This window comes from Lactuca saligna, chromosome 5 (genome assembly GCF_052625555.1).
Source record: "Lactuca saligna cultivar CGN05327 chromosome 5, ASM5262555v1, whole genome shotgun sequence".
Lineage (NCBI taxonomy): Eukaryota > Viridiplantae > Streptophyta > Magnoliopsida > Asterales > Asteraceae > Lactuca > Lactuca saligna.
In genome coordinates, this window is record NC_136421.1 from 291,544,745 (window position 1) to 291,559,745 (window position 15,001).

The 15,001-nt window shown below is 28.9% G+C and overlaps 1 long non-coding RNA gene across 2 annotated transcripts; it reads right to left on the reverse strand.

The window, feature by feature from the left end:
- Positions 1-7,425: 7,425 nt before the first annotated feature.
- Positions 7,426-10,922, reverse strand: LOC145048170 (uncharacterized). Of its 2 annotated transcripts, none has more exons than XR_013682766.1 (3): positions 10,394-10,922; positions 10,169-10,250; positions 7,426-7,637 (listed from the first exon to the last, which is right to left on the reverse strand). It is a non-coding gene; the product is annotated as an uncharacterized LOC145048170 (long non-coding RNA). The 2 variants fall into 2 exon arrangements; XR_013682765.1 differs by having other exon boundaries at positions 10,142-10,250.
- Positions 10,923-15,001: the final 4,079 nt, after the last annotated feature.

Sequence of the window (15,001 nt, forward strand, 5' to 3'; positions counted from 1 at the left end):
AAATTTGGAATCACGCAACTTGGTTGCATGATGAATGAGAAATTTCATATTTGGAAATTAGACTAATTCGTTGACAAAGTATCAAGTGAAAGGACTAGGAGATCGAGCACACAAAGTTGTGTGTTGATCAGGTCCACCATAAGAGTAACAAAGATATTCGTCATGATTTACTAAAGGTTTAGTAAATATGATTATACTTATAAGATTAAGTGTAATTCGGAATTGATTAAAAAGGTTTAAATCAATAGCAAAACGAATAAGAAGAATCAAGTAGGCAGAAAGATAAAAGTTTCTTCATTCTAAGAAGAAGGGAGAGTACCTTTTATGCTTTATGATAGGTCTTAATGATTAAGAACCATATCTCAATTGATCCTCTAAGTGAGTCTTAGTATAATTGTATGTTTAAGAAGAGGAATCAATAATTGAAGAAATGGTTAAATCAAAAGGTCAATCATACTTGGTTCCAATAACAAGTCTTAAAGTTCAAATTGTGACAATGAGTGAAAAGTATTAAGAAGTTTTATAACATTCATCAAATGTGGAAAGTTGTGATGTCTTGGATAAGACAAAGGCTAACTAAGACCAATTTATGAAGTGTTTTGATAAAAACTACACTAACTCCTGAATATTTGTTTGTCAAGAATTGTTTATTGACAAGAGAATCTTATATGTCAATGAGTCAGTGGGAGTCTTAATGTCTTGAAAGGTTTCAAGAACAAATCAAATAAACCTTATCAATCATCAATAGCACACGAGTTGAGGTTAACAACCTATCGTGTTGACATTATTTTGTTTCTGTGCTGTTCCAATTGAGTTAATTATGCATGTGAGTCCTATGAGTTATCATTTGAATGCATAAAAGGCAAGACACCTTAATCAATGAAAGGTACATTGATAGGAAAGGGTGAGCTGCTTAACTACTTGGAAGACATGGTGGGCAGTTGTGCTACCATAAGGCAAGAAATCAAGATTAAGAAAGTTCGGTCCATATGAGTTTGAATTTGTCGTAAGCTTTGGTTTTAACAAATTCACATGGATAGGAACACATACACCGTATAAATCTAAGTGTCATAAGATTTCCTCCTTCATGAAAATGATTGTGAGGAAATGCTTTCACTAAGAAAGATTTTAAAAAGACAGTGATTGTAAAATTGCATTCTCAAATTCGATTATGGTTACGGTATCCCTTTCCATGATTTGAATTGTGAGGTTTGGCAATTAGTCTTAACTGTTTAGACACACATATGAACTATCTAAGGAAAAGGTGTATAAGTTCAAGAAGCCTTGATAAAAGATTATCAAAGCACTAAGTATTAGAAACATGGACTTAAGAAATTCAATAGGTGTTGTTTTTCTGAAAGTTAAGATGTTTAGAAATACATGTCAACGCTAGTGGGAGCATAAGTGTTATGTTTTATAATAATCATCATGATAGTGGGAGCATAAATGTTATGATTGTATGATTATTATGGAAAGTTTTGCAAGTTGGCAATATTAATTATAGAAAACAAGAGTTATACCTTGCAAAGTCGTAAGGGTTGTAAAGTTGTTTTGCTATAATTAAGGGAGAGAATATTATGCTTCATTTCAAATCTAAAGGATTAGGTTGAGAAATGTTGATAAATTTAGTCAAAGGTACATAGTGTGTTCTTAAAATTTTCGATTATGATTACGGCATTCCTCTTCACAATTCGAATTTTGAGAACATAGCAAATAAAACATTATGCATCGTGTCCAATACGCTTTGGGTATAGGATTGATTGCAAGTGCTTTAATATTTGACCATTCTAAAATTTTCCAAATGTCTAGTGCATTTAGAGGAAAAAGGGACTAGAATTGGTTTTGACTAAAATAATTAAACAACTATCAAAGGACAATCCAAAGTTCGATGAGGATTGGTTGCTTGTGAGTAGTTGGAAGCATGGTATTGAATGGACCATATCGACATTATTATGAATAGATAAGATTCTATTAAGAATAAGTTGTCATATGGAAAATATGGAAGCGTGTCCATATTGGAAATTGAATATTGAAAAATCTATGACTAGATTAGAAACCTTTATGCAAAAGGATGTTCAAAGGTATGTACTTTGAGTGAGAGACATCGTATCTAAGGAATTGTCTTGTAAAAATCTCCGATAGAGGACTTTGTAATATCATTGGCAATAGTCTTTGTGACTTTGGTGCAGTGACATTACGAAAGAATCATTGCATAGAATGTTAGAATCTAGCTTATTCTATAAGTAGCAAGAATTTGATATTCTTTCACTTATGGAAAAGGATTTGGAGTTGTGAAATGAGAATGATTGGAAATGTGTTCAATGTGATCTATTTCACAAAGTAAGAACCATAGGTGAACATTGTGTGCATGCTAGGAGCATGGGATAAGTGTTGTAATTCAAGTAAGAAGTTGATTACCCGGAACGACAAATAATGAGTAATCGATATGGTGATAAATAAAAGGTGTTTTATTTATACTAAAAGGGTTGAGGCCATATGGGATTAGTATTATTCTTGTGATTCACTTTGCATGTTTTGACTTCCAGAATAATTGAGTTTATTAAGAATAATCAAATTATTCAAACGGGCCACAGTCGTTCATATGATTGGAAGTAGATATGAATTAATATTGTCGTGAATTGGTGTGTGGATTGTCTAAAAGAGTATTAGACATAAGCAAATGTTTGCTGCAACGTTCACGAGTGCTTATGAATATGAATTTGAGCATTGGATTAAACCCACGCTCACTTGGATCACTCCATAGATTGTATCACGAGTGATTGGTGAGACGATAACATCTTATATTCTTGAAACCGAGATGTGTGAGTTGTATCTTGCTAATCGGTTTCACATTGATAATATGTAAACGCACTAGTAACTTGGTGTTATAAAACATATTGTTGTGTGTGATTCGGTGAGTGAGTGCAAGCAAGTATTGTATCAAATTTTATCCGTTCCTTTTATCCCAAGTAGGATAAATGCGATATCTTTGGGCCGCTCGATCGTTTAGTGATGACAAACGTAAATGCTCGGTCGGGCTAGGGCTAATTTTATTTGTTCAATTAGTCAGTCGTCATAAATCGGAAGTCGAGAGATAGTATAAAGAGAATGATTAGAAATCATATCTCAGACGATATCTAGAATGGAGGAATATATGATCCCTTATCTAAGGACATGCGTATCTGATAGGATCAGAGTTGACAGCGGCTTTGGAAAGCTACGATTGCAGATTAGGATCTGAAGTCATACGCATAATAGTTATTAGACTTATCCAAGTGGGAGACTGTTGGATTAGTGTCTAAGTCCATAACTATTTTGGTATGTACTTGACCCGATGGTGCATGGTCCTTTTGTGTCGCCTTCACCAAAGCAACTTGATTGGAGAAATAAATAGAGAGAGAGGTTATTATGATTTATTAATATGTTATAAGAATAATATATTAAAGGAGAAATCATATTTGTTTAATTAATATTGGTCAATAATTAATTAGGAATTAATTTTGTGATCAAGTGTAACTAATTAAACTAGAGGGGCTGAATTGTAATTATGTGATAGTTACAAAATAAGGTAAGGATTATCCTAAGTATAGGATGGAAGAATTTAAGGTGATAATGCCTTAGAATTCGACTATGATAAGGATTCAAGGATTATCTTATGGGCTGCTTGGTAAGCAAGCAACTAGATAAGGATAATGACTGAAACCCTATCTATACACCTATATAAACCCCCCTTGGCTCATGAATTCGTGTAAGACCTTCCCAAGGCTTCTTAGGGACGAATTCAATACCTCCTCTCTCTCCTCATATCTTCTCCATTTGCTCTTGGTGTTTGTAAGCCATAAGAGGAGTGATACTTGTGACTCTAAGCCTTCCAAAGTCAATACAAGGAGATTTGGGATTGTTATTGCTAAATAACAATCAAGGTAACATTATAAACCTATTCTTATATTAATATGATTACTTGTATGCTAGAATTAGGGTTTATAGTCTTGGATAACATGCATGTACAATAGAGAAACCTAGATCCGAACTTTAGGGTTTGTATGAGCACATAGGATGTCTTATGACCAAAACCCATCAATTTCATGATTTATGTATGGAGCTAATATGGGCTCAGAGTCATACGGATTCGGGGGTTGATACGCATCTGAGGGTTGATACAGACCCGACATAGCTAATTGTTGTTATTTGGGTTAATACGAACCCGGGGGTTGATATGGACCTGGCACAACCATGTGTTATTATATTATTTGTATGTTATACGTGGTATTTTAGGAAGCTCGCTAAGCTTTATACTTACACTTTCTATTTATGGTTTCAGGTACTTCCAGTTCAAAAGGGAATGGCCCGACGTGACATTAGTAGTTAATTAAATTCCGTTTGATACTTTTTTCCTTCTAAACATCAATTGGATGTGTATGTATATGTTTGTGACCATGCATTTATGTATGTGATTTTTGTGTCCTTATCACTATGTGTATGTCTTTTATGTATTTATTTGACTACTTTCATAATTTCTCAAGGAATGCAGGTGTGTGGGGGGTAGAATCCTACTTTGCATTTACTCCTCGTCTCTTCAATTAATGTTCATATATGTAAAGAGTGAATTGATCATACAATTGATTTCTTTCACTTTGGCAGGCCTGTTTTATTAATTGGCGTAAGGAAAGATTTAGATCAATGGTGATGGTACATTTGGATTTGGGTTTTTTTATGTAATAGAGGCATATGTAGTAGTAGATAGGTTCATGTTAGATGAGAGGGGGGGGGGGGGGGGGGGGGGGGTCATTATAATAGGTTATCATACAACGTTGTGATTTTCATATATAAATTACATGTGAAGTATAAGAATTAACGTTTTGCAATTTTAAGTTTACGTTTAGTTGACATCATATTATCTACTTGCTAACTGGTTGTTTTCGCTAACAATAATATAAATTGTCTGATATGTACATGGAAATTAATACATATCAAAGTCACATTTAAATATAAAAAAATTACATGTGGAAAACCGTTTATCAAATAAGAGATAAATAAAAATAAAGTTTTGTCAATATAAAAAATTTACATGTGGAAAAAAAAAGTTGATCGAATAAGAAATAAATTACAATAAAGTTACGTTAAATACCCATCCATCAATTTTATAAGCCCAATATGTTTTGTAAATTATTTTTATTGTTATTATCATTTATATTATTTTTTAGTTAATATAATTTTTATACAAGACAGCTTTTAAATAAGAAACTAAATAAAAATCTGAAATTCATGCCATAATTCCGTTATCACGTAGATATATTGTATATTAGGTTTCAATTGAGTTTAACAAACAAAAAAGTATACCTTGTGTTTATGACCGAGAGTTTAATATCATGAAGCAATGTACAACATAAACACAACCACATTAAGACAAAACAGTATGTATATTTTTCTAAACTAAAATAACCAATATATTATTGTTTTTAATCTGAAACAATAAAATTATATTTATACATTTAACCCAAAAAAACAATGTATTTTCATTTGTAATCCAAATTAACTTATTTTTGTTTTTTTTTTCCTGAATAAGCTTACACTAAGTTGGAAATTAATCACCGGAAAAATTATATGACGCACCGCATCGTGCGGATACCCCACTAATATATATATATATATATATATATATATATATATATATATATATATATATATATATATATATATATAATCAAGATGAAATAAGAAGGAAATTTTTGGTAGGAAGGTAAGAAATTTTTTTTCTACATATTTTTTTCGCGAACAAACAAAATGAATAATTAAATGATTCATTTGTAAGATGATTCACAAGAAAAAATTCTCAAAAAAACATCTCGATGATTCATTTATACAATGATTTTGTTGTTATTCATTAAAATTATCATAAAAATGAATTTTTTCTTAATTTACTTAAAAATGAATCATAAAGATGTTTTTTTGGGAATTTTTCTTGTGAATCATCTTACAAATGAATCATCTAGTGATTCATTTATTTTGTTCGTCAAAAAAATATGTAGAAAAAAAACTCTTACCTTCCTACCAAAAAAAATTTCTTACCGAATCTATATATATATATATATATATATATATATATATATATATATATATATATTAGTAGCGTACCCGCACGATGCGGCGACGTATGTTAGTTTCATTCGGCGTAAAGTTTCCTGCCGACGATTAGTTTCTTTTACATGTCAAATAGGTCATTTTAGCCTTTTGACGGATTGTTTTGTGCCGCATAGCTGGTTTCGCCAAATGGAGTCTAGCTAGGTATGTTGATGACGTTTGGGATGTTCAAAACCCGATATCCAAAAATTCAGATAGTGGATTTGGATATCTAAGATTTCGAATATCCGAAATTTGGATACGGATTAGGATATTAGAATCGAGCACCCCTAGATGTCGTGGCTGAATACTTTCCTATCTGCTGTCATCTATTACTCTGGTTTTATTTTACGATTAGATTATATATAAAATATATGTAAAAGTTAATCGTCCAAAAAAATCAATTTTATTGTATTTATGTTATATAGATCAATTTTAAAGCATCTTTTTTTATTATAAAAAACATATTTATAACAAAATTTAACGAACCTACTATTCGCATGTTGTTAGTATTTATATTATTATAATATAAACCATTTCATTTGTATGGTAAATGAAGAAACCAATAAAAATCAATATGATAAATATTCAAAATAATTTTATTTTCGGTAATTAGTTTTCATTAGATTATTTTTGTGTTATGTAACTTTCATTTTGTTGTGCTTACTTGCTTAGATATATAAAAGATGTAGTGACACGTGGAAAATGTGATGATCAAGTTAAAGTTATCATTAGAAACCATAGGGGTGAAGAAAAAAAAAACAAATAGTTGCACTAATAAACCAAAATTTTACAATGAATAGTTTACCAAAAAACCAAGCCTACTTATTGATTTTAGGAATTTGAAAGTTAATACTAAACTATTACAAAATATATAAATTAAATTTAATAATTATTATCATATAACATTTATATTATTTTTAGTAAATAATTGCACTTTTTTAATCTGTAATCGTTTGATTATCTTTTATCATACATAAATAGTATATTGAGTCATTTTTTAAGTGCCTATAAAATAAGATGTTTACTTATCTATTATCTTCTATAAATAATTTAGAATCAAAATAACAAATGATTTTATTATCTTATATCATATTAAATTTTCACCATTAAAAAACAATTGTTGAAAATTAATAGATCACGCTTATGAATTTTGAGGCATACACGTTAAAAATATTTATTTGAATTTTGTACATTACAAGTCAAAATGAAGATCATTTCCCCAAAACTTAATAACCTCTCAAATTCTATCCATACCAACCATATAAGTATTAACATATTCCCTAATATCCAGTAATATACGAGTCAAACACTCAAAAAAATCCATTATATTCTTTATTCCTAGAAAACCTTTCAAAGAACAATCAAAAGAACAATTTCAAAAATCACATACAAATACTTAACAACCATACTTTGCTTTTCCACAAGTACCCTCGCAAGATATGGAGTTGTTATGGGTACGATAGTTAGTTATGTTTTTTTTTTCTTTAACATTCTCTTCAGGACTTAGATTATTCCTGCACAATAGCCATAAATGAGTCAAAAAGCTATTAGTCTACACTTTTGATGCCCAAGATAAAATATCCTTATATCAAACATGAATGTGTAACGAATAACCTTTATTGGTAACAAAAAAAACCCAGACTATTTGTGATTATTTTTCTGAAATAGGTGAATTCATATCTCTCCCACTAACTCTTTTTTTTTTTTAATTGAGAGGTGTAGCTGTGAGTGTTGTATAGAACTTCCCAGAGACACAAATTTTTATATATTATACAAAAAACACAGTCAAACTTTTAATTATGTGTGCATTGGGCTTAAACACAAACCTTGAAATGGTGTTAGAAGGTGGTTAGGACTAAAAAAAAATAAGATTCAGAAACAAAAAAAAAAGAAGAATATTTAATAGTAAGCTCATCAACACCATAAAATCCCACTATCCAAAACCATTCAATACAGCTATGAATGAAAACACCATACATCTGACTATTTTACAAATCAAACATATGTGTTTAAAGAATTATAATCGTTCGAAGTAAAAAAAAATAAATAAATAAATAAAAAATAAGAACATGTAATAAGAAAATCGAACCCAATACATATACATATAGGCAGGCAGATATATATATATATATATATATATATATATATATATATATATATATATATATATATATATATATATATATATATATATATATAGAGAGAGAGGTAAGTTCATATGTGGACGTAAGAACCAATATAAATTAAGGGGAAAAATAAATCAATAATTAAATAAATAAGGGTATAATAATAATCTAAAAACCGCCTTGTAACCGAACCAGTAAAAACCAGCGATTCAACCAAAAACCGGTCTGGTCAAACCAGAAAAAAAAAACCAGTTTACTAAAAATATGATAAAATTAATATTGAATGAAAAGGACCCCGCTTTCATGTACAAGGCTCAAAGATTGCTTTGATAACTTATAAGGATTCCTCCCCTTTTATAATACTCCCAAAGGCCTCCCACTTCATTTTTTAGGTGATGTGGGATAAATCAATAACCAATTTTCCATTCGTATTCCTCTCCCCCATTTAAATACTATCTAATACTTCTTTTATTTTATTTTTTACTTTTTACATTACTAACAAAATTTAAAGAGAAACATTAATGAAAAATTAGTAGAAACAATAAATTGTTGTTTCATTTTAAAATTTCAAAATCTTTATATATATATATATCCGGTTTATCCGGTTTTTAGGACCAGTTGAACCGGTCGAACCAACTGAACCATCGAACCGGTAAGGTGGCCGATTCGATGTTCGGTCCGGTTTTCAAAACATTGGTCCACCATCTTTGCTTTTGTATAGGTCTGGTTATATCTTGACAATGATATCTTCTCCCATCCTAATATTATTATAAACATTATTATTATCTTTGTATTAGGATATTTTGTTATAGAGTAACAGTTTTGGTCGAGATTTATCGGAAGCAAATAATATTTTCGTGCGTCAAATCTTGAAAAGGCACATGGGTGAGGATTGTTCTTCCACCGCTCATTCAAATACAAGGTAAACTTTGTTATGCTTTATGGTTTTGTTGTTAATGTTAATTTACTGTTAAAATATATTAATTATCTATGAGCTAATTCAGTATTAAAAGGGTTAATTATCAATTATAATTTGTGTTTGTTTGGTTCAATAAGTTCACACTTCTTTTAGAATAAAACTAACAATATGCTTTTAAGAAGAAAAAAATTGAAGTTTAATTTGATTAAGTGATATGAGGATTAAATTCTATTCAAATAAATTATAATTATTTAATGTCTACCACGTTCTACCATATTTTATAAATATATTCTTTTAAAATGCACTGAAAACTTTAATATTTGAAAGTTGATTATGTTTTCTTTTATGTGTTTAGGTTTTGAATATGCTATCATTGATGTCTAAAAGTTAGAAAAGATGGAGAACGAGAGTGAATCCACCAGAATGTATAAAATAATTCTTAGCAATAATAATATTTTAGAGCGGATAATTGCTTTTGTTAGATTTTGATATAATTAGTGATTCTTAAATAAATATATAAAAATTCGGTTCATATAAGATCCGTATTTTTTCGAAAAATTTTATTTTTAATAATATATGTTGTATAATTCTTTATGAATGTTAATCATCAAAAAAAAATTGAATAAAACCATATTGTGTAAGAATAAAAATTAGAAATATCTTTATTAGTTTATGGATTACATTCTCTCATTCTAACAGAATAAATTTGTTATTAATAAAAATTACGTTATAATTAAAACTGAACTAATAATTTAAAAATTTTAGATTTTTAAATTTAAGAAAAACTAATAATCCCTTAAAATCAGGAAGTTTCCTTTTGAAAATATAGTTTAATCGACTAAAATACTCTTATATTGAAATTTGAGTGATTATAATATTATCCCATTGTAATATCATAGACACTAGGATTATCATCATTCAAGCTATTTATCAATTGGTTCATAAATATAAATACACACTCATAAACACTTACCTTCCAAAAAATCGCAAGGAACTTTACCTCTACGTATGCATTCCCGAAGCAGCATGGTTCATCAAACTTTGTCTTCCTTTTCTGCAAATGATATTGTGAGTCTTGATTTCTGCAGGTCCAAAAAACAATTTTGAAGAAAATAACAATCGTTCCTCTATACATGTAAACCTTAAGAATCAAAACTCCTTCAAATCCAAATTCTACAAAATACTTATGATTGGACTTAAGACTAAAAATCATCCAACAACTAACCAAGAAGAGGACACAACGGGTAGATGTTGTTTGATGTTGGTCACCACAATGAAGTTGATGACTGTGGTTGCAGATAGAATCTGACATGTTTCCCATATTTCTTCACATCACATGAAATTTGAGACACAAAAGCATATATAGATAGAGGGAGAGGTTACCCTGTAACTTAATAAAACATCTCTGATCTTGGCGAAGGAGGAAATCAGAAGAAGAAGACCGTCGACAACACAGACGATCCTCAAGGGCAGCAAAAAAGAACTGGTCGGCGAAGCAAACGACACGCATGGAAGGGTAAAGGAGATGACATAGCTATTCTAAAGCCGACAACGTTGGAGGATAGTATTATATGGTGGCCGGAGATGGTGGTTCTGATAGAGGTTTAGAGAACGGATGAAATTAGGTTAAATATAATGGGGATAAAATGTGTTGAAAAGAGAAGAAGCGTATGTTGAGATGGTTGGGAGTAACAAAGGGACACCAAATATTACTTCTATCGAGGTTTTTTTTTTTTTTTAAAAATGAATTGCCAGCCCACATATAGTAAATGGAAAACAACTATTAAAGATTCACAGAAAGAGGAGACGGAGGATGGGTGGCACGCGGTTATGCATATATGGGTTGTATTATTTTTAAGAATTTTATGCTGAAAATTTTGTAAACTATGGGTTGCATTGTGATTGGTTCTAAGTTGTAAACTATGGGTTGCATTGTGATTGGTTCTAAGGCTAAAAATTCATCTCCTTTCCTTGTTTCTAAGACTTTGGTCTTTTATATATATATATATATATATATATATATATATATATATATATATATATATATATATATATATATATATATATATATATATAGGGTTAGGTTCATGTGAGACGGCCTAATTTTGTGAGACCGTGAGACGCATTTTTTTATTTTATTTTTTTATTTTTTTTAATTTTTTTAATTAATTCAAGTTCCGAAAATAATATTTAAAAAAACAATTTTTTGATTTTTCCATTTATTTTGAATTTTAAAATTATTTTTAGAATATGTACAGTGTAATATTCTATTTAGAATATTTCACATATTTTTCAAAAAAAAATATGATTTTTTTTTTAGTTAATTAAAGTTCCGAAAATAATATTTAAAAAAAGAATTTTTTGATTTTTCCATTTATCTTGCATTTTAAAATTATGTTTTAGAATATGTCAGTGTAATATTATATTTAGAATATTTCACGTATTTTTTTAAAAAAAAAATGGATTTTTTTTACTATTTTTTTTTTTTTTAGTTATATCAAGTTCCGAAAATAATATTTCAAAATAAGAATTTTTGGATTTTTCCATTTATTTTGCATTTTAAAATTATTTTTAGATTTGGTCTCACGGTCTAAAAAAATTAGAATGGTCTCAAATAAATATGAACCTATATATATATATATATATATATATATATATATATATATATATATATATATATATATATATATATAGGGTGACGTTTAATAGAAATCCATAATTAACCAATGAACCAATCCTTTTTTTAATTTTTCGAACTTATTTTTTATCAAGAAAAAAAAAACAGAAATTCATAACTTTTTATCCTTTTTCCAATTATATCAAATTCGATAAAAAAAATTCATCAAATTCACAAAGTGAATCTAAATTCACACGGTGAGTCCGAAAAATATATTTAACATTCACAATGTTAAGTTATGAATTTAGATATTTTTAGTTTTTCTTTTCGATAAAAAAATAAGCTCTATAACTTGGAAAAAAAATTAGTTTCTTGGTGAATGGTTCTCTATTGAACTTATATATATATATATATATATATATATATATATATATATATATATATATATATATATATATATATATATATATATATAGGAATGAGTTCCATAGAAAACAAATAACTAGGGCAACATCTACCGGAACCAATAATCAAATGACACATGTCCATTTCTTTCTTCACAAGTAATGTATTATGGAAGTTATTGTAGAAGTGATGTATTGTCATGTTTTCATTGGTTCAAATATGTGTTGCCCTAATCATTTATTTTCCATATAACTCTTCCCTATAAATAAATATATATACATATAGGGTTAGGTTATTTTGTTTTTACTAAGTATTGTGTGCTAGAATGCACAGATCTGGACCAATGGATGAAATTAATCAATGAACATGATTTGAGAGTGTATGATATTACAATGAGGTAACATGTAACATATAGTCACACAACTTTAAGCAAAAGGGTATTTTGGACAATTAACTACATTTATAAAAGGAAATTTTCGGATTTTTAGGGATGATTAATTATCCTAATTTAAAAAAAATGATTTTTTAATTAATTCAATTTCAATTTTTTACCAATTTTATTCTGTCGGAATATTTTTTGTTAGAATGATTCTCTTTCAGAATTTTATTCTAATAGAATATTATTTTGTTAGAATGACACAATGTCAACCATAAACTAGTAAATATATTTTCGATTTTATTTTTGCAGAATATATTTCCAATGCAGATATTTGATTTGAGAAATAAAAAACAAATTCATTCATATTCTTACAGACTAATATCCTTATACATTTAAAATAGTTATACATATTCTAAAAGAATATCATCAAAGATGAATTAAATTCTTAAAAAATAGCATTCTTGAATATACAATTATTGAACAAATACACTTGATCTTCTTCAGTGGTCTGTATAATCCACTTGATCTTCGCATATATACTTGTTGTTGAACTCGTTGCCAAATATTTTTCTTGTATAATCAATATTGAATTCCTTCTCTATGCAATTCTGAAAGAATAAGATACATTACTCGTTAGTATTACCCATTAAACAAATATACTAGTTAACAAACATTCGTAAAGACATTCTAACATAATACATTTATATAAATAAATTCTGACAGAAAACATTACAAAATGCACTTAAATAACATTCTTTTAAAAATCTTTTGTGAATAATAGGCATCAAATTGATGATTGTTACTAACATCATTAAGACATTCTGCAAGAATGATTCATTTAAGCTATAACTAAAAACAAATACTATAAATTCTAAAGTACACAATACAACCATTCTAATAGAATGTCGCAGACATTGAAATTCTATCAAAATACATATAAACAATTAACCAAAATTCTATCATAATGCATATAAACAATTAACCATTCTAATAGAATGTGACAGATATTGAAATTCATTTACACAAGTATCTGAATTCCAATTGAAATTCTTACTAATAATTAACAAATGGTTTATTTTTACACCAAATAACATGACTAGAACCAGTAAAAAAAACCTAGATTTCAACTATGCATTTTATCGAACACTTGGTGTGCTTCTTCAACTTCTTCAAAAAAAATTAGTGAGAGTCTTATCAATTCAGTTTCTTGGTGGTCAAGAACTGGATACAACTAAAAAAACATGTTACGATTAGTACAAGAGTATACCAATTCAGTTTCTTGGTGGTGTCGTTGACGACCTAAAATCCCCTGTTGCCTTTTTTTTCACCTCCTTTTGCAGACTCCACAACAGGCACCGAGCACCTCTTCATCGCCATCTGCTCCTGTTGCTTTTCCCCGATTTCTGTTCAACAGATTGATTTAGTTCAAACACAAAATCAATTAATAAGATTAGAATCGATTTTGATGACAGATGACTCGATTAGCGATAAACGATTTCATTAAATCGATATTTTCCTCCTCCTCCTCCTTCGAATCGGTGAATCACTGGAGGTGCTTCCCGATTTCTGATTCCAATCGTGCTTCTCCTCCTTAATCCGACGAAGATGAGCACAGGGGGATCTTCCCTTTGATCTTCTTTGCTGCCGACGACGGGAGAGGAACGAAGAACCGTTGACTGCCTTCCTTCGCATCTTCCGCCATTGAAGAAATTTTCAATCGCATCTTCCGGTTGGTGAACTAGGAGTGAAAAGGGTTTGAGGATTCTGGAGGTTTTATTAGACAGGATTTAAGAGAGAGGCTAGGTCAAATATACTTATTCTATTTCCTTAATTGCAAGATTCAATTAAATGATTTCCTTAATTAAAAGTATAAAAGGTCCAAAATACCCTTAAATGATTTATTTAATTGTTTATTATTTCTTGAATTCTCATTGGTGCATTTAGGCACACAATACTTGCTAAAAACATTTGAACTTAGCTCTCTCTCTCTCTCTCTCTCTATATATATATATATATATATATATATATATATATATATATATATATATATATATATATATCAAATGAGAACGCGATAACAAATATATTCATTTGTGATTATATGTATTCATTTGTGGAGAAATGATAAATTTTTACGCATAATCAACATGAATATGCTTTTTCTATTCAATTGAAATTAAAGACATAAAAATTTAGCATTTCTCCATAAATGAATATATGGAATCACAAATGCATATACTTTGTTCTCGCGTTCTCAACATTTTTGGTGTTCTCATTTGATCATATATATATATATATATGGGCAAAGTGAATATACCCATTAAAGGTATATAAACTTAGGTACTCAAACACACCATAATACATCGTCTTCTTTGATATATGCATTATAATGTTCATAAACTTCAACCCTGACTTGATTTATTTTCAAAATA